Consider the following 22,612-nt stretch of genomic DNA (forward strand, 5'->3'; position numbering starts at 1 on the left):
AGCTATTAAATCAAAACAAAAAAAAACAAGAAAAAAGAGGAAGCCATGTATAAGCCAATATGGAGAGATGTGCAGGGTATACGGAATAGGGGAAAAAGCAGAGCGCATACACCCCATTTTGTGTAAGAAAAGAGAAATAAGAAATGATACACAAGTCTGTTTATTTTTGAGAAAAGAAACATAGAAAGAATAAACCAGAAAACAAAAAAATTAGCTACTTGCAAAAAGAACAGGGATGAGAGGGTAGAAGGGAAAAGGAAAAGGCCCAAGTATTTTGATTATACATTTTTTATGTGTAGTTTTGACTTTTGGAAGCACATTAGTGTTCTACATATTCAAAATATAAAATTGAAACAAAACGGGTTGGGGCGAGAAGTTAAAAGAGAATACAACATAAGTAAATGAACCCAACTGTATTTCAAATGAATAAAATGACAACTCTGAAAGTGTATGGGGTGGGGGGGGGCAATGCAAGTTAACTTTCAGACACAGTATTATTTTTACTACATTGCCTTCGCCTAGAGGAAAAGGGACTGTAAACAAGTCTTAAATTTCTCTTAATACCTCTGTCTGTCAGCGTGGCATGGATGTAGACATTCTCAAAGAAAGTGTTAATGTGGGGAGCTACAGTTCTCACTGTGGAAGTAAAGAGAGACCAAAAAAATGGAATGGGGGACAAAGAAGAGCCCTGTGGGCTGGACTAGTATGGGAGCTATCAGTATGAATTCACAATTTCATATATTTTTTATGTATATGAAACATATATACACACATATACATGTCTATACACATCTTAAAATACAAGAATTTCTAAGTATGAGGGGAAAAAATGACTTAGGGCTATTTCAATACCCAGCTAAAATCAGCCACACCAAGAGCAGTGTTTTATAAGAAAAGTTGGGTTATTTTGGAGAATTTAACACAGAGCTTTATATTCACACTGTAAAATTTAATCTTCTCTCTTGGTCCATCTGAGACTGGTGAGGAAAGGGAATTTGGTCTCTCTCCCTCTTGCCTGCTACTCCATTTTAATATAGTGGGGACTCCCAGATCTCAGGCTAGTATAGTACTAGTGATTTAACTTCATTTTTGGATTTTGTTGACCAACTGTTTATAGTTTTATTTCTATGAGAAAATTTGTTTCAAGTTCGAAACCAACAAAAATGAACTTCTGAAGTACAACCCAATTTTATTCACTGCCTACACTTCAAGCCAAAAGTCTGTTTAAACTAAATAAACATTAAATTCTAAGCATCAGGCACCACTCTACCTAATTTGTATTTTTCACTATAGCACCTGCCTTTGCCCTCTTTTCTTGGGATAAAGTCTTTAAATTCACAGATGCAATTTAATAGGATGATCAGGGAATGCCTCACCAAGAGGGGGACATTTCAGCAAAGATTTGAAGGATGTGATAAATATTCTGGGAATTAAATTCCTTAATAACCAAGTCTAGAGTCAATTTTCCTCCCATAACAGAAAACAGAAGTGCTTGCTTTCAACATCCAATCAAATGTCTCTTTAACTTACTGAGAACAAACATGATAGCCAGTGAGCAGACCAATATTTCCTCGACATTCCCAGTACATCTTCTATTTCCCACTGCAGTCCATCTCATCACTTCCTTCCCCAAGGAGAGAGTTCCTTGGGGGACTCTCGGGGGCATTCTTCAGCAACTTCTCTCAATTCAGATGGGAAATACAACATCAGTGATTCTCAAAGCATGGTCTGCAGACCAGCAGCTTCAGCATACCTTGGAGCTTGTTAGAAATGCAAATTCTCAGACCCACTCCAGACGTATTAAATCAGAAACTCTGTGGGTGGGACCCAGCAATGTGTTTTTAACAAGCCTCCAGGTGATTCTGATGCATGCTAAAATTTGAGAACCATGTTCTAGTTGACTAAAATTACACTTTAGAGAGTGAATTTCTTTGCTTTCCCTGTTATGGACTGAACTGTACCTCCTCAGAATTCTTACGTGGAAGCCCTAACCCAAAAGGTGACTGTCTTTGGAGACAGGGCTTTTTAAAGAGGTGATTAGGATTAAATGAGGTCATAAAGATGGGGCCCAGTCCAATAGAATTGGTGTCCTTATAAGAGGAAGAGAAGCCAGAGGTGCACAAAAGAGAAAAAGCCAGATAAGGACACAGCAAGGCAGCCATCTACAAGCCTGGAAGAGAGGCCTCAGGAGAAAACTAAACTTGCCAACACCTCGATCTGTGGGACTTCCAGCATCCAGAACTGTGAGAAAAAATAACTTCTGTTGTTTAAGCCAAGCAGCCTGTGGTTATTTTGTTACGGTGGTCCTAGAAGACTTATACATTCCCTTTTACCTCAAGCAATATTTAATTCTGATATTTTTCTTTAGGTATCAATGAAAATACTGGCCATTGTTAAAAGAAAACCGTCTGAAGTTCCCTTAGGCAACTGTAAAACTCGTTCTTCCAGTCAATATTTCACTCTTTTTAGATGATAAAAGAAGGGTTATCTTATACCTCACTTCCCTGGGCAGATAAACCAGAAGCATATGCAGCTTAACCTGTTAGAAGTCTATTTCCAAGTACAAAATGGTGCTGCTTCCAATATCTACAATCTATCCTAATTTGACTTTGGTCTGCTCTTTACTTGTCTAAGCAAAGACTAGATCCCTTTCTCAAATTCTTGTCCCCTGTTTTCCCCTACTGCAAGAAAGCCAGATAACTAATACGCTTTTGAGCACACTCACTTTCAGTTCAGTTCGTAGTTAAGGATTTTAAAATCGCAACTGTATTTCCCCCTTTATCCAGTCTACACTGAATAAAATGTGATAATGCAGCACACCACTAAACCTTCCAAAAAATCTAAAAGGAAATTTTAGCAAAAATAGTGCTACACTGAGTACACTCTTCATTAAGAAATACTAACAGGTAATAAATGAATATTAGCCAACCAATCATATTCATCAACAGCCTAACCAGCCTGAGAGAACCCTCTAGACACAGGTTATTTCCACATGCTTCACTATGCCTACATCAGTGCACAGCATATTTATGTTCAATCTCAACACAAAACTACATGATTGGGAAGTGTCATATTTCAAGTGGTGTGTGTGTGCATGCACAGACACACACAGCAAATATGCTTAGTTAAACTGACAGTTAAGTGGCCACAGCGGCCATACACACACTAAAACAACTGGGTATTAATCCAAATAAAAATATGATCCTGTCTCTACCATATATCCATAATTAACAAATTACCCTTATGGAGTTACTTATGTTTTCTAGAAATACAAATGATTAGCCTCTCCCAACTTATTAGGCAGTGAGGTCAAGAAAGTGACCAATCTAACCACCTAGTCCCTTCCCAATTTAAATAACAACGACAGTATCATTCTCCCATAAAGATGCTACCACACAAAATACCTTTAAAAAATATAACTAATTAGAATTTACCCTGAAGAGTTATCGATTAGAAAAATTTTGCTCCAATTTAAAGAGGCAGTCAAGTTTGTAAGTGAGATCCATCTTTAAAACATTCTAAATATCCTTGGGAAAGTATAAATTTGGATCATTCTTCCTCTTACTGTACATCATCTGATGAAGAACTGATGGTAAAAATTATAAAACTGGGGCATCTGAATAAAAGAAACATTAAGTTTTAACCATATTTGCTGAGAAAGAAAAACACTAATTTGGGGGGATAAGTTCAACAAGGGATTCAAATAAAAGTTACTCACCCGGTGATTTTAGTTGCTAGATTTTACAAGTTAGAATAACTGCGTTTTCAATGTTTAAATCAAACCAAATATGCTTCACATATCTGAAAACCAGTGAAAGATGTCAAAATAAGAAGGCAAAACTCATACAGTACATGCAAGATTATCTTTTCCATCAATTCAGTCACATGCAGAATACTAAGTCAGATGTTTAAAAAAAGAAAAAAGCCCAAGAACACGTAAGAACGCTCTCTTCCAAGTGAGAACAGGAAAACCAGGACCATAGTGCTGACCAACTGAGAACTCCTTATAAGCACCCAAAGGCATCTACCTCACAAATGAGACATCATTCCAGAATAAGGTCCTCAGTAGGCATCTAATCCAAGATGATGCTGAGGCCTTCGGCCAAGATTGTTGTCTGTTCAGTCTACCAGGGGATGAATTTATAACACTTCCTTTCATACAAACACTGAGGTCTCATAGGTATTACTCTTCATTATTGAGGGTAACTGAGTGAACTACAAAGAACAGTTAACACTTATCAGTTGCACAGATGTTTTGGTTATAAAATATCTGGAGACACTAGTTTTTGCACAACTATTACAAACTGCAGAACAGGGGAGTAAACTTCAGGGATCAGGCATCAGAGTTCTAGCTCTAGATTACACATGTTAATGAAGCCATTTTATCGTACACCTTGCTCACTGAGCACCAACTGCTTACAATAAATAAATGGAAAGACAATAAATTTCCATTTATACAGGACACAGACTACCTGCTTTAACCAAAATTATCCGGCACCTAGCATAGTACCTGAAGCTATACCAGAGACAACATAAAGCTGGCACTCAAATATTTCGCTGAAGGGATACTATGTCTGTCAAAGTTCAGGAGAGCTAAACACCTAACAGTAGAATGGGCACTAAGATGGGATTCTGATCTGGTTTTTCATCCTCACTGTGCAATCTTGGGCAAGTTGTGGGGTCCCCAGATCTCAGTTTTCTCATCTAAAAAAGAGAGGGTTGGACCAAGTTCTCTAAGATCTTTTCTAGCTCTTAAAGTCTTTGCCCTCAAAATGCTGCCCCTCATTACCTCTCCCAGTCCAAGTGCAAAAATATCAGTGGTTCCCTTCCATGGATTTAAGACTACTCGTATCTTTTGCTTATAGTCTCTTCTACCAGAAAAAACATGAGAAGCCGGAAGGTGAGCCACAATGTAGAGTCAGTTTTAAGTTCACTTTAATGGTTCAGAACCTTGGTTCACTCTACTGACTTCAGCTGTTTCCATCCACAATCTAAAAACCTCCTCTGTATTGTGATTGGCAATGAACAGATGCTCTTCAAACTTTTTCAATATTGGTATACTTTTAAAAACCTATGTATGATCTATATTTCAACTTCCTGTTTTCCAACTTAGAGAAAAGATTCACATTCTGTTACTGCCTGTCTTGTCAGGTTCTAACAGGGCTGCTGAGTAAAATATAGCACCCACTTAAATCTAAATTTCAGACAACCAATAAATAATTTTTAGTATAAGTACATCCCATCCATTACTTGGAATACACTTACACTAAAGAATTATTCATCTGAAATTCAATTTAACTGAGTGCCCTGTATTTCTACTTGCAAAATACAGCAACTCTAGTACTGATTTAATATTACCAGTTTACAAACAAATGTTTAAAAGTAGTCTAAACACTGAATACACTTAATTTTTCTGACTCAGAAGGAAATTGGGTCTTCCAATAGCTAAGCTTCACCTCACTCTGGTCTCCCAACTTACAACACTTACAAAACACTGGAAATGAACTGTAAAATAGCCTCTACCATATGACCTGCCTTCCTGGCCGCAGACTAATAATAGAACTAATAACCTTCATGCTTCTAAGATGAAACTTAAGAACACAAATTCGTATCTGCAGCTCGGAGGCTGCCTTATTCCAAATGGCCTATACTCAATATTTTTTTAATTGAGATATAACTGACAGGTAACATTATATTAGTTTCAGATGTAAACATGATTCAATATTTGTATATATTGCACAATGACCACCACAATGAGTCTAGTTCATATCCATCACCACACACAGTTACAACCTTTTTTCCTGTGATGAGAACTTTTAAAAATCTACTCTTAGCAACTTTCAACTATACAATACAGTATTATTAACTATAGTCCCCACGCTATATATACTACATCCCCAGGGTGTGTAACTTTTGACCACCTTCACCCATTTGCCTCCCGCCAAAACCCCCGCAAATCACCAATCTGTTTGTTCTGGTTTGTTTTTTAGATTCCACATATAAGTGAGATCATACAGTATTTGTCTTCCTCTGTCTGACTTATTTAGCATAATGTCCTCAAAGTTCATCCATGCTATCATAAATAGCAAGATGTCTTTCTTTTTTTATGGTTGAATAATATTCCATTGCGTATATATACACACATTTTATATAAACCATCAATATGGTTTCTTAATCCTCATCTATTCTTTAATTTGCTATATAAATACGTATATTCATCTATCGTACCTAATGTATCATAAACCAATTAGGGAGATACTTCTTTTGTATCCTCACCTTCATCTCCTATCCTACACCATACACATGGTACACACTGTGTTACGCATACAGAAGTTTAGCAAGTGTTTTCTAAATATTAAATGTCATTGTAGAAGAGTATAAATACAGAAGTTGTAATGGTCTGCACTGAATTCATACTGATCCCATGACAAACCCGGAACTCACTTTTTGAATTAAATTCATATTGACTGCTTAACTCACTTTTTGAATTAAATTCATATTGACATACTGACTCTTAAAATGTATAGAAATGCCAGTTGTGAACTTTCTGGATGGTTGGATTCTTTCCAGTAAGCATTTACTAAGCATCTAGTAAATCTAGACTCTATCCTAGATTAGCAGAGTGGCAGGTTAGACAGCTGGGGCCACAGGCCTTCTCTGCCACGGAGCATCTGGGCAGGTGAATTGACTCATTTCTCTATCTCCAGAGAAAGAAGCTATCATCTTATCTGGAGGGCTGCTATGCAGAATAAATATGATAGTAACTGTTACATGTAACATGCTTCTGACACAATCAATCTTCTTCTAACTATCAAAGAAAATCAGATTCTTTATCCTCATGACCTCAAATATTATAGCCAGTATGCCAAATCTATTTTCTTTAACTAAAGCAGTGATCTGAAGTCTGTGACTGTTACCAGTATAATATTCAAACTCTTCGTGTCAAAAGCACTTATTTATGGAGCAAAATTGGGTTGTGAGATATTTGCCGTAAGCTGAAGCTTATCCTTACAAAGAAAAAAAGTTTATTTTAATATTTTTACACAAAAATCTTTCAACAACATACCACAAAACTTTCTTGGACAATTTGAAAAAGTCAAACATGATTAAACCAGCAAGTAACCACTGAGGATTACCGCTCTTTTTTTTTTTTTTTTTTTAAAGACCTATAATGCAGGTGTTATGCTAGGTCCCGGGGATAGAGACAAGCACCAACTTAGACCTCACCCTTGAAGAACTCTGTTTATCTAGGAGTGTGAACTTGACAGATAAATATAAGATAATAAAAGATATTTTAGAAATACTGTATTTCTCTGGCTTAAATATATTTCAGAAATCATTCTTTCCACTTCCCAGCATTTTTAGCCCATAAAATAGGAAATTACACACTTGTTGAGTTGATGGGAATTTGAATCCCCAATTTTTGCTTAAAATATCTTTCAGAAGTTTATAATTAAAAAGTAACACTGAAACCAAAAGCTAGTTTATACAGAGATTGTTTGTCACATGCCAGGCAAAACAATTAAAGGGAACAGAATTTGCCACCTCTCAGAAAAACCACAGAATTATCAAACTAAGAAAGAGCAGTGTTTCCTTTTTATGCATTAGCAGTCAGTTACTATTAAAGACAAAAAAATTAAAATACACAAAGACAATAAAAAAAACCCTTGAGTTTAAACCAATAAGAAATGCAGACAAAACCTATATATAAGTTTCAAAGTTACAGGTCAACTGTAAAGTTGTTAAGAAAGTTAAGATCACAGAACATAGGTTATAAAAAGCAACATGTTACCATGCTGTGATTCTTAATCAAATGGCCAAAATGATTTAGATGACTTAAAGCTCAGGAAAGGCTTGGACTCAGATTTTCCTATACCGAAGAAAGTGGAATATGCCTGTAACATGCCCCTGCCAGTTAGCCGAAGTATTTCTGTATGTATATTTAATTTCTACTTTTACCTCCCGTAACTATTATTAAATCAGTAATTTATTTTCTAATGAATGTTTCAGAACCAAGGAAACACTGACAATACAAAGCAATGGCAACACAGACGTGGAAATGACTCTGCCTAGGGAAGGTGGGGGAACGCCTCATCAAAGAACTGGCTTTTAAAGTGTGTCTTGAAGAGACAGCAGTATTTTGTAATACGAGGAACTTAGACAAAGTATGATGTACAAAGTATTGACATGTCAGAGAATAACAAGCAGGCTGGGCATGTCTGTACCACAGTAAGAACTCCTGGTATGACTTGAGGTGATCACTGTGACAGCAGAGATGGGGTCCTACGGGGGGCTCAGAGTCTAACTGGACAACCTGAGAATTCAGTAAGTGCCAAGAGAGAGCATCCAGTTTTCTGGAGAGGTTGGGAGGGCTTCACGAAGCAGTTTCATGATGAGTCCTACAAGATGACTAGTCCAGATGAGGAGAGCAGCACAGAGCTACACTGTTTTTGAACCAAATTTTCCATGGCTATTAAGTTTTGTGAATTCCAATTTTTAATTTTAAAAACCTTTTTCACGACATCAATTTTCAATTTTTTTTTGGTAATACTTGTGCCTGCTTCTGAACTACCTTTCCAGTTCCTCCAAATCTGCTCTCATCTGCAGTGTGCTGGGAAACCAGTTATCAAAATGCTATAGAAATCTATTTAAAATACTAGTAAACAAACTAAATACCTAAAGTGGAGCGAGGCACTGAGAGATCTGATGCATGGACTCCTGGCTTCTAAGAGGGCCTGTCTGCCAATTTCCTGGTTTTCTACATGTTTTACATGGTTCAGGAAGCTAGATAAAAAATAGCCTTCAGGCTAGGAGAGAAACTATCCCACACCTCTCCCCATTCTTCTGGTCTCCTTCCTCTTTCATTCTTTTCCCTTTCAGAGGCATTTCGGATGGCAATTAATCCACTAAATTGCATTCCATGACAAGACCACCATTATTCACTGACTTCAACATTAGAGGAATGTCATGATAATTTTATCCTTTTACACCTTTAACTTTTTTTTTTTAATTTTTTCTTTTTTTTTAATTAATTAATTAATTTATTTATTTTTGCTGTATTGGGTCTTCGTTTCTGTGCGAGGGCTTTCTCTAGTTGTGGCAAGCGGGGGCGTCTCTTCATCGCCGTGCGCGGGCTTCTCACTATCGCGGCCTCTCTTGCTGCGGAGCACAGGCTCCAGACGCGCAGGCTCAGTAGTTGTGGCTCACGGGCCCAGTTGCTCCGTGGCATGTGGGATCTTCCCAGACCAGGGCTCGAACCCGTGTCCCCTGCATTGGCAGGCAGATTCTCAACCGCTGCGCCACCAGGGAAGCCCACACCTTTAACTTTTCTAAGTAATTAAGAGGCAGTACTTAAGAGAAAAAACCTGCTTTGAATATTCAAACATATACGTTGATGTCTAACTACTAACTAAATGTAAAAAGTTACATTCAACCAACTACATAATCTGTCCTATTCTCCCTCCTTTTGTCACATCCCACTTCTGCAGCTGTCATCTTTAAAGTCCTCAACACTGCTATAATCTAGTGACTTTTGATGACTATAATCTCTAAGCGTACATTTGCAGATTTAAGTTAAACTATAATCTCTCTAGATCCCAAAAACCACTCAAAAATTCTTCCTTTCAACTCCTTGCAGCACCTGCCTTATGGGGCTACCTAGTATTGAATATATTGGAGAGGCATAGCCAAAGAAACCCCTCAAAGGAGGAGTTTTCCTTCCTTTCAGCACAAAGACCTTCACCAATACAGCCTCAGCCTGAGGAAACATTCAACTTGAATCTACAAGAATGGAGACAAGGGAGTTCCCTGGTGGCTCAGAGGTTAAGAATCCACCTGCCAATGCAGGGGACACGGTTCAAGCCCTGGTCCAGGAAGATCCCACATGCCGCAGAGCACCTAAGCCCGTGCGCCACAACTACTGAGCGACCCAATGCAGCCAAAAATAAATAAATAAATTTATAAAAAAAGAAGAAGAAAGGAGACAGTGGGGGCAAGTCCAAGATTACAACGCAACTCAGAACTGACAGTCTGGCTCTCTACCTTGGTTGTATGTGGTATATAAGCAGAGCTCAGTGCAACTTTAAAAAACAAACAAAAAAACCCACAAAACAAACAAACAAAAAAACTTCAAAAGTAATAGTGACAGAAGGAAAGAGATCACCATCAAGCGTTCTAAGAATAGGAAACGATGGTAGCAAAACTACTGCCATATGAAGGTTTGACAGCTGACTCCAAAATGTCTTTCTTCTTTGTATAAGAATAGCTGGAGGAACTTCCCTGGTGGCGCAGTGGTTAAGAATCCGCCTGCCAATGCCGGGGACACGGTCCGACCCCTGGTCTGGGAAGACCCCACATGCCACAGAGCACCTAAGCCCATACGCCACAACTACTGAGCCCACACTCTAGAGTCCACGAACCACAACTACTGAAGCCCACGTGCCTAGAGCCGGTGCTCCGCAACAAGAGAAGCCACCGCAATGAGAGAAGCTCATGCACCGCAACGAAGACCCAATGCAGCCAAAAATAAATACATAAATTAATTAAAAATAAATAAAAAATTTTTAAAAATGTCATTCTCTAAAAAAAAAAAAAGAATAGCTGGAAACAATATATCCCTATTCATTATAGGAAGAGAGCAAAGACTAGGAAGGAGACATGTGCATACACTTAACACTGGTTCCTTGGAAGCATACAGCACCTGATGAATCACCGCACAAAAAAGGAAACCAAGAAGGAACGCTGGACACACCAAGTGAGACGGACTGAAAGCTCTGCATAACAGACTCTCTTTCTTGGCAGGTCACAGTTATTACTGTCTAGCACAGTGATCACATAACTATTTTTTGAAGGAATTTATTTATCCAAAATCTTAAGTTTTCCACTCAAAGTCTGAGCACTAAAAAAAAGTCAGATACAATGTCACAGGAAGAGCCTGCTAGGACACCTTCCTAAACCTAAAGTTTTATTTCATATACAAATACAGAACCTCCACTTTTTTGGATTAAGTCAACATACACTTGCACTTAAAAGCTTAATGTCAAACTTTTGGAGAATTTTCTCCTCTGTTAAAAAAAAATGTATTCATCTGTAAGAAGGATTTTACAAAACTTTATCAGCATTTTGAAATAAATAATAATAAAAGTAACATCTATTTCTAAGGGCTTCTTCTTAGTATTCTACTCCACTTAGTAAAGTTTATCTTACCCTTTAAAAGCAGGGATGGTGGAACCGTTTCAGAAAGAATTAAACTTATATAACAGTTATAACAAACTATTTCTCATCTTCAATAGTATGATTCAGCTGACATATTTTCAGCTTAAGTTAAAAGAAAAAGTGCCTTGTGATAAAGTCTCACCACAAGCACATTACAGTTTCTAAAGAGAGACAGGGACTTTCCTGGCGATCCAGTGGTTGGGACTTCGCCTTCCAATGCGGGGGGTGCGGGTTCGGTCCCTGGTCAGGGAGCTAGGATCCCACATGCCTTGGGGCCAAGAAACCAAAACATAAAGCAGAAGCAATACTGTAACAATTTCCATAAAGACTTTTAAAAAATAAAATAAAATAAAGAGAGACAAAACAAGCATTTTACTGGAGTCTGAAGTCAGTGGACTCAAGCTCAAGACCAGACACAAGAGGCTCATTCAAGAGTCACAGGTAAAAGTCATGTGCCAGAGGCGAGTAACAGAAAGATAAACAGTCCCTGCTCTCAAACTGAACACCTCGTGGAGGTGTCAAACATGTAAACAACAACAAATTATGAATTTTTAAGAGGGCTATGAGAATTTGAGAAAGTAAAGCAAAGACCTAGAAGTTGAGTGGCACAAACTGTACACATAGCAGGAAAAGACAAAGAATCCTAAATACTTAACTAGCCTCTCAGCAACGAGGCTGGCAAAGAATGTTAATCAAAAGATAACAAACTACTGAAATCCTTTAAACCCAGAAATTACAAAGGAAACAATCATAAATGAAGATAAAATCTACAAAAGAAAGATGTTCACTAGAGGATTATTTAACATAAGAGAAAAACTTAAGACCCAAACATCCACTAACAAGGGACTAGCCATGGGATGGAATATCACACTTATTAAAATGATGTTGATGAAAAAAATCTGGTGACAGGAGAAAATAATACAAAGCTTTTTAAAATCACACAATTATACCTACATTATCTCAAGCATGTTAATAGATGTACAAATTTTTTTAAAGTTCAAAAATAAATCAAAATGTTAAAGCTATTTCTCAGAGATAGTGATTGTTTCATTTTTACATTGTTCTATATTTTCCAAAAATTATACAGTCAGTATTGTTACATTTTAAATTGGTAGAAAAGTTATGTAAGTCACTGTATTCCAGGATTCCCTTTTAAAACCATTAATAACCCCTCTCATCTTTTTCGGTAGAGAATCTCTCTCCCCCAAATTCCACAGAACCCACTCATTTAAACAGGTTAATATCTGTAAATTCCTTGAAACAGTATCTGGCAGGTAGAAAGCAGCTACACCAGTGTTCATTTTATTAAACATTTTAAAATTCCCTTTATCTAGTCCAAGTAATTAGTGTGTTTTATAGCTGGTCTATTTTTCATGCCAGTTTGACAAAAGAACCATAGGTTTTTGTTTTTCTTTTCTTAGTTCCAGCATCTCTTAAGGGATGACTACTGTCTCCCTCTGAGATTCTTCCTTCAAAGAAAGAGCAGGAGGAAGAAATTCTGTCAAATATCAAATTCTTCAAAGGGAAGACAGGAAATTAGTGAAGGGGGTGGAATTTTAAAATATGGTTAATTGTTAAGACGCACCTACAGAAGGGTACTCCTTAACATATTAAAGAGTCTCTCACAAATCAACATTTCATGGGATTAAATGCTATACTTACCCAGATGAAGAAATAAAGAAATCATATACCAAACTCTTAGCTAGGGACAGGACTATATGTAACTATTTAGAAAAAAATGTCTTCATATGTTTTTATGAGCTGCTTGGAGTGCGTGTGGAGTAGTGGTGATGGTGAGGGACAAACTAAGAAACCAAAGAAGGCAAGCAACTGTTCAACATAATAAAGGAGGAAGAAATTTGAACTTGCAAAGTGGAGGAAGACTTGAGGGAGAAATCAAGGAACTTAAGTGGACTGCCTCCCCTAAATAAGTTTTCAGTCAAGTCCACATTGCTCACTTACGCTTTAGTAAAAATGGATTCTTTTATTCAAAGTAATACTGAATTCTGCATCTCAGTTGCACAAGACTGCACGCAGACACAAGAATGGAACAGGGGACATATCTGGCTTATCCACAGATATAAACTTATTCCACTCATGTATTCATTTTTAGTTTTGACAAACTTATACATGCATGAAGTTTGTTTACAGAAACAGGTCTATAAGACTTTTTAAAAACATCAGCAGTTTTTTTGGTCCCCTTATCCCAGTTTCCATTCACAGGCAACAAGGAACAGGTATCTTTCGTTTCAGTACCTAACTCCATTTCTACAAATAATACTTGCAGTGCTCCTGCTTGCTTTTTCAGTTTTAGGTGTTAGATACATAAATCTCTTTAAACACCATTCCTCCTCCCACCCCCAGCATAAGCACAAATGCTTCGAAAAGTACTTTTATTTAGAGGATATAAAGAAACTACAACTCAATAATAAGACAAACAACCTAATGAAAAAGTGGACAAAAGATCTGAACAGACACCATAAGTTACTGGAACCCAAAAGGCTATCCATGGGTAAATGGATAAACAAACTGCGGTATATCCATGCAATGAAATCTTTACCAGCAATAATAAGAATTGAACTATTAATATATGCAGCATGGATGAATTTAAAATAGTTATGCTGAATGAAAGCCAGACCAAAAAAGAACACATACCTTATGATTCCATGTATATAGACCTTAGAAAGTTCAAATTAATCTATAATGACAGAAAGCAGATTAGTGGTTCCTTTCCCTTGAGCTAGTCAGAGTTCTGAGAGAAGACACTTCAACTCTGGCCAGCATCCTGAAAGCAAAGTGAGGGAAGGTGGCTGCGGATCTTAACAAATACTGTAAACTCACACTCACTCTCATTTTAGCAAACTTTGACAGGGAGCAGGTGTCAAATGCCACTGATATGCCACTTCTTTAATGGAAATCTTAGATAAATAGATTTATTGAAAAGCTAAACTGTCTTCATGGATGAAACAGCATATCATCGATGAAACACCAAATGATAAATTAAAGGCAAAATCAGATGGTAAACCTAAAAAATAAATTCAACAGTTGAAAATTTGGGACAAGGTGGAGGGAGAAGAAGACCTACTGTGGACATATTGTTTTAAAAGTCAAAACTTCCAAGAGAGACAAGTTAATAAAATTCTCTGATTTTGTATTTTGTACTTTTGTGGGAGGTAACAAAGAAACCAAGTGATTTACCCATGGTCACTTGGCTTTTTAGTGGCAACGATAAAACTCAAATTTAAATCTGAAGAGATCTTAAGACAACATCACAGAGTTAAAAACCCAAATCAGAAGTTTTAGGTCTAGTCACACATAGTAATACCATGAAGATACACAGGCTCAAGGACCTACTGTACAGCACAGGGAACTATACTCAATATTTTCTAATAACCTATAAGGGGAAAGAATCTGAAATCCAATCATATATACACCTGAATCACTGAGCTTTACACCTGAAACTAACACGACACTGTAAATCAACTATACTTTAAAAAAATACAGACATACAGTCTCTGAGAAAGGTGGGCATTCCTTCCTGGCAAAAGGAACGATGTGGCAAGAGCATCCAGAGGCAAAAGAGAATCAGTTAAGTTCCAGTGTTCAATATATATATTAAAGAAGTGGAGTTTAAGTTTAAAGGCAGGTGAATTTAAATTTTATCCTAAATCCACTCTTCATGCAAAAAAGGGCTGATTGGTGTTTGTTTTTCTGATACCCGACATTCAGAGGGTCTGATGCTGGAGGATATCCTTTTCCTGGACTTTGCCATCATCTCTTTCCCATTTCACTGACTGACCTTCCTTGTTTTCAGCTCCCTATATTTGCCCTTTAACCCAACAGTTCTCCACCACAGTACTAGTTGTCAAGAGTGTGCAAAGTACCTGAAGTCTGTGATTCACTTTTTAAACAAACAAAAAATGGTAGGTAAAGCATCACTCACTTGATTTGGGGCGTAAGTAGAGAAAAAAAGGACAGAATTATAGCAAAGGAACTGAAAATTTCACGTAACTCTAAGTATAAGCAAGGCAGCATGGAGTATATGCCAATGCCATCCACGTCTGTCCCAATAGGAAACATCAAAATCTAGTAGGAAAAGATCATACTCTAACCCATTTCACTTTTGCTGATTCCACTGATGTCTGCCTTCACAGCTTTCTTTTTATTTTTTTCACTACTAAAACCATTCTACACTCCTCTTTTGATCAACGATTAATTCCTTCTATAATACCTTACCAAGAGGTCTATAAAACGTAAAAGGGTTGGGAGAACACTCAAGATCAGTACACCTGTACAGTTTCAGCGGTGCTAAACACTGGAAAGTGAATAATCTATGGAGACCAACTTTTTTCAAGCATTTAAAACTACAACAGCTTATGTGCCAAATCTATATAAATCATTAATTGCTTAAATGTTTGAAATTATGACTCCACGTACTACACGAGCATTCAACAGAAATGATAAAGTCAGGTACAGGCTTTCCTGCCTTGACCTAAGGAAGGCAGTTAGAAGAATAACCACATTGCTATGCTTTAAACTTTAACAGAGACTAAATATCTACACATCTTCATGATGCCCACAGTGATCATGCACCAAGTCATGGGCCAATAGTTCACTCTCAATGCATGAAGAAGAACTCTCTCAGAAAATCAGAACCTGCAGCAAAAAGACATTTAAAAACTTAGCTCCAAGAGTACTCCTATCGATAAACAGTAACTACAAGGGTATCATACTGTAAATTTTAGACCATAATATATGCTTCAAATTATGGCATTTTACATCATGCAATATGCTAATGGATTACAGATACAACAAGCACATCTTAAGAACATCAATGCTGATGAAAGGAAAAGATGTCATGAGCTAAAAGAAAAGTGAAACTGGTCATTTTAAGACATAAATTTTAGCTACTGTAATTTGTCTAAAATGGACAAATTACTACACTGCAGTTAAGAAATGGAAATGACTTCCTATGGAGAAGCTAAATTCTATTGTCCCAGCAACAGTCTATGAAATGCGGCTGCCCTTCAGAAGTAAAACAGGTTGTCCTATGAATCCATCTGAGCAAAGCTAAAATTTCAAAGGTAAAAAGTCTTTAGAAATTCTCCAAGAAAAGTTCCTCCACTTTATTCACTTTACCTTCACGCGAGTTACACAATGTCTAAGTCCTAACTCAATCCGCCAGAAAAATACTGATTGAACGTTTATGGGATAAAACCCTATATATCCTCAAGAACTCATGTTCTTATCTGAATGAAATTACCAAGACAAAAAGGATATATAATAGATGGGAACTGTATAACCCAGACTACAAATGTACAGCAATTCAGACAAGAAAGTTAATGAGTGATGACTGCGAAAGGTAGATGAATGCTGAGTTTTGAAGGATGGGAACATTTAGACAGACAAGATCAAGGGTCCCATCAAGTGAGAGGAAAATCATAATGAAGTCACAGCAAAAGGAATGAGAAGAGTGTACGCAGGAGACTGCCAGACATGACTGTCTCGCAGTGGGGAGTCAGCAGTATAGTACTGCAGCTCTGCTCTCAACTCCAGAAACGTGATTCACATTGCGAATAGCACCCCCCGGAGGTGTGCAAAGTGGTGATCCTGGTTAAGTAATACAGAAAAGCAACAAGTGGGTGCTTCACTAAAAGGGATTCTGTGAAACAAGGGAGCTTTTAAAACACTAAACACATTTAGATAGATTCAGTCCGTATTACCATAGCAAAATATGGGAGAAGTCCCAAATGGGAAACTGCATAAACCAGCCTATCTCGGATTTGGGTTTTGCCCCTCTCCCTCCATAAAACCCCTATTAATATTTCTTAGAATCGGTGTTCTAAAATGCACTTTAGAATACTGAGCTATTCTATAAAAGGCCTTCAGAGTCAAGCTGCATCTTGATAAAGAGAAAAATGAGGAACCACTGAGCGTTTTAGTCAAGAAATGACAGCAGCAAAACTACTTAAAAACAAGAAAATTCTGGCACAAATATCAAAGGTGGATTAGAGCAGCAGATCTGAGAATTTTGAGAGTAAAAGATTGCTTAGAATCCTTCTGGGAGCAAACCAACTCACTGAGTTAATACAATGAACAATAAATCCACATTGTTAATAATCAAGTTATTTAAAAAGCATCTTTTAAACAGACAAATCCTTTTTATGATCTACTTTTCAGAACACACAACTTTTAGTCCTAAATCTGTTAAGTCTTTATAATAGTCACACCAGCTTACAGTTAGGGAGTATCATCTCAGATTTCACAATGTAAGCAAGCACTGGTCCATTCAAAACTATCCTTATTTTTTCCTCCAGAGGCCGAAGTGACAAAAATATTAATACAAATCCACGTATCCTGGATTTTGAGACACCACATTGTTGGAAGTTATTGTACTTAGAAATACCAAATAATACTCCTACCAAAGAGGTAACTAAAAACACTGCATACTGTTTAGAATAATTAACACAGTTATTTAGGAAAATTTTAATGAAAAATAGCTTTAAAAGAATATGGTGAAAGGTTAACCCATAGTTTATCTGGATCTCTCTGCCAGAAATCTTTATGAGCTTAGATTTCCACAACCTTTAGTAAATTATAACCCATGATTCCTAAATATATTCTAAAGCGCAGCGAACAAGCCTAAGGTTTTGTAACAAATGATCAAAAAAGTGTTCAGCACAGTCTTGAGATGGACCTGCTTTGAAATTAATTTCATTATAAAATGTACTTTAAAAACAGATGCAGGCTACTTACTATAGTGTCATACATGAAGCAAAAACAATTGCATTTTAAATCTGGTCTTAAATAGAAGGTAATCCATATAGAGTAGATAAAATGGTTAAAGTCAGATCAGTTTACATCAAATGGCTCTTACAGTATACTGCTGAACTATATAATCTGTTCTTTAACATTAAGTAAAACAGCAGTAACTTCTGTTTTCATGCACAGAATGGTAAATTATCAATTAGTCTTATTAATACTCTTGAAAGATCATTAAAGACTAACCTGCTGTTTTTGAACGAACAGCTACTTGTTAACTGAAATTAATAAGGACCACTACTTATCCAACAATTTATGTCCTTTTAGTTTGAAGGAACATCCAAAGTCTTTCCTTCTAACATAAAATAAGAGCTAGACTAAAGCATATCATATGTATATAAATATACAGTACTGTACTGACACAGCATGCATTATTTTTACATAAGCCCCCATGTTCAAGTCATTTGGAAATGGCAGACACTGGGGCATGAAAACAAACAGAGAAGAACATTTTCCATCTAGGACTTTTACAGTGCTTAATAAGTAACTCAATAACCGTAGATGAATCTTCTGAAAGAAGACAGTGCACACAGATAAAAAAATATTTTCAATTTACCAGTCTTACAATTGTCACAAAAACCACCAAGTCCACAAATCAAACTTGGCTACAATAGTCAAAACTACTTGAAAGCACTATGTTCATAGTCAAATAAATCAATGATGTCTTTCTAATTTATAAAGGCATCTCTACTACGTAATATAATTTTAAGCGAAATGCAAACTCAACGTGAGTGTTTCTCAAAATGCTGACTACTGGGCCCCACTCACATCTGCTGAATCAGATTTGCAGGGGCAATGCCAAGGAGTCTGCACTTTCAGTAACTCCCCCAGGTGACCCTCCTGCACACTTTCTGCAGAACCACCACCTTCCCTGTGAGCTTTATAGCAAGGTTTTGGATATCGAGAACTAAAATCTCATTTGGGACCTTTTAAAACTAAATTTCATTAAATATCGAATTAATATTTCAAAAAGATGTAGGTAACAAGCTGTGGCAGAAAAAAACCAAATACATGAAAAAATGACAGCAAAAATTTAAAAGAGAAACTTTTAGTACAGGCCACTTTATTTTTAACTCAAGATTTAAGACACCCCTAATCATTTCAAGGACTAACAAGTCTTTGTAAACATAATTCCTAACTTAAAAATAATCCTATCCACAATATTAAAAATATAGTATTTCAAATATGTTCAAATTCATTTACTCAGCTGTTAAGCAATCAGGGTATGAACTGCTTATATTATACCAAATACAAGCAATGATTAAATTTATAAGTTAAACCCAAACAAATCTGTTTATATTCCACTATTAAATTTACTGTGGTCAGAACCTGATTTTCATAAACATGTAACTTTCACAAACTTACACAGACATGTATAATGGAAAGAGCAATGAAGCAAAAACTAGAAGGCATCTAGAGTCCAGTTCTGGCTAATCTAGCTGCTGGCTATATTATATGACCTTAGGGCCTAGAGAAATCATTTTACCTACCTAAAAAACAAGAAAGGTACAGCTATCTACTCATTTCACAGATTTATTGTGAGAATCAAAAGGGATACTATGTAATACACTCTGAAATACTGTAAAGCATTTTATAAATCAAAGGCATTATCATTAAGAGTAAAATTTGAGAGACACTGTCTTTAGGTGTCTGCTGTAAAACAGACTATTACAGAAACAACAAACATAAAAACTGACCTTTCAGATTCAACTAGATATTGTACATTATTGTATATATCCTATAAATTATAAATATAAAACATAAGAATTTAATACAGTCATCTGTCTTATGCCCCCATTTATAATAGATCTATTTCTTGTGTAAAAATAGAAATGAAATTAGATGCACCATGAATTGATAACTCAAAACTGGTCACTAAGTATATTATTCTACTTTCACATGCTGGACAATTTCCATAATAAAAAGTTTTAACAAGACAACAATGTATATGTGTGTGTGTATAAAATATCTGTAAAAGCTAAAAACCAAATCTTTTAAAGTTTTTTTTTGAAAATTATCCCCATACCTACTGTATCATTTTCCTTCAATGTTACCTCAGATTCTATACATTCCAAAATAAGCTGCTCTTATGTACCCTTCTATATATATCATGACACCTATTAGAAAATAACTATTCCTCTCCAGTGGAGTAAATACTCTTAGCCAAGCTGCAAAAACTTAATTTTCTGCTTCCTGATCCTTACTCCTTTAATTTTCTCACTCATTACAAAATTCCAGAAGTAAAAAGTGAAATGACCAGTTTCAACTGCATGTATGTGTAAAAACATAAGGAAAATAAAAAAGGGGGCCAATACACTTTTTTGTTAGTATTGCAAAAGACCATCAATAGCTGCAATTGGCCATTCCTCTTAAAACCTGTTGACCTATACAACTCAATTCACATGGTAAGAGAATGCTGCACCCAAAATGAAGTTAACATATCTGTCAGACAAAGGAAATTGGTAAATTTAACCCCCAAATCAAGGATTCTATCAAGATACGTGTAGAGATGTATAATTACTCTGCTTACATCAACCTAACTGCTCAAATGATGTCCTTTAACCTGGGGCCGTATTCCAGACTGAAAAGCATAAACTACCTTTCATCACAAGCAGATTTTTTAACTTAATAAAACTATCTGTAGCTCAATAGCTTATGCTTTACAGTAGTCTATGAAGAAACTACAAGTGGTGGATTAAAAATTAAATGCAGATAGAAATGGTAACGATCTTGTGGTTTGCAATTAAAACTATATTTAGTAATATCCACACATTTATTTATTCATTACTTGAAAGCTGAATCCTTTTTTTTAATGTTACATCTGCAGTCACAATCATCAGAAGATATCCTGTGTCTAAAGACATAGTGTATCTCAAGTTTTTGATTTGTGAGGGAGGGGGACAGGAGGGACCAAGTGGTCAGGGAAGGAAATCTCACCCATTCAGCTGTCACTACAGCACTTGTTTTCTAAGCATTAAAAACTCCATTCATTTTTATATAAGATATTGATACATTTGAGAAGAGCCATACACAGAAACCACTTTTTCCAATATGGTCTTCAATAACTTTGAGGGTAAGTACTCCTGCTGGAAGTCCTCATTTGTATTATTTAAAAACAATTAATTGTAAAATTTGCAGTCAAACCATAAAAGGCAAGCTGTTGGAAAATGAAAAACAAAAAAAAATTACTATACCTTATTCAAACAAGGTTAATAATTTTGCATGTTTACTTTAGAATCTCTTTATAGCACAGAAGCTAAAAAAATTTATAAAACCACTATCTTGGTGGTGGGTACCCTTATTTGGTGGCAACGGCTAGTTTTAAATATCTATTTACGATGAAGCTATTACTTTCCTTATTTCTTTTCCTAAGTAGATCCAAACTATCACTGCCCCTATTATTTTATCATAAGCACAAATCAAATCTAGTTTCTCACTTCATCTCAGAGTTCTACACTAAATCCCAAGCTTCAGTGAAGAGACCATGATTTCCCATACAACTGCAGAAACACCCCTAAGAGTGAGGAATTGCAGAATACAGGAAAATGAAGACAATTTCACCTTACACATCTAAATGGGGATGCCAGTAATGACAACTGCAACAAAAATCAAGAGGGTGTTCTCTGAATTTTCACCATTTTAATAAAAGAAAATGCTGAAATTTTAAATTAAAGGTGGCGCTCTGTCCTCAACTCACCCGATTGTGACTCACTTTTGCAGACTATATGGTAGGAAATAACTTACTTTTCAAAGATCTTTGCAGTTACACCCAAGCCAAAATCAGGACAGAGATCCACCCTTAATTACAGCAATTCATGCAAAGCACAGAAACTAAAACGGCCCCCTGAAATCATGGGGCCCATTTCATATACTAGTTCTCAAAGTCTCCCTTTAAGGAATATGTTCCTATTTACTTCAAATTTGAACTCACCAGGACAAAAAAGAAAAAAAAGAGGGGGAGGGGGACCCAGATGAAACGCTCAAGTACAAAAAGCAGATTCTCCTCCAATCCCTCTAATTCCCCCAATCCGCCTCTGCCACACACAAGGACAGGGAGTCTGGGGAAGGCTGGCAGCAGGACAAGCGGTGAAGGCCCTTCATTCACTCACGTGGGCCACTATCCAAAGGGTTACACACCCTCTGCCCGAGGAGAGCCTCATACAAAGCAGATCCTTACAAGTACTTTTATTATAAAATACACCCACGCTGAACAAGAGCTTTATTTTAAAATAAGACTGTCCTCAGGTGGGGGGAGGTGAAACACAACAAAGGCTTCCATGTTGAAAGGCAGACAGTCCAGATATAAGCATATACCTACACGCGTATGAAAAAAAAATCCATATAACTAATTTATCATGAACAGCAATCGATACCAACAGTAGCCATTAGATTTATTAATAAACCCAAAAAAGTAGCATGCATAGCGGCCAAAGGTGGCTGCCTGCTGCGCTCTAACCCCAGGAAAGGCAAAATTACGCTTGCAGAGGAGGGTCGAGCCCTCCGCAGGTTTAAAGACCCCCTGAGCACCTCTTGCCCTCCCCTCCGCGCCAAGCACCGCTGCACCGCACAGGATTCG

General features: G+C 36.7%; 1 protein-coding gene across 11 annotated transcripts in view; it reads right to left on the reverse strand.

Annotated features, from left to right (window-relative positions):
* Positions 1 to 22,612, reverse strand: part of ATP2B1 (ATPase plasma membrane Ca2+ transporting 1) — a 129,746-nt gene that overhangs the window by 105,119 nt on the left and 2,015 nt on the right. The window lies entirely within an intron of this gene.

The sequence above is a fragment of the Balaenoptera borealis genome (genome assembly GCF_965194805.1).
Source record: "Balaenoptera borealis genome assembly, chromosome: 13".
Taxonomy (NCBI): domain Eukaryota; kingdom Metazoa; phylum Chordata; class Mammalia; order Artiodactyla; family Balaenopteridae; genus Balaenoptera; species Balaenoptera borealis.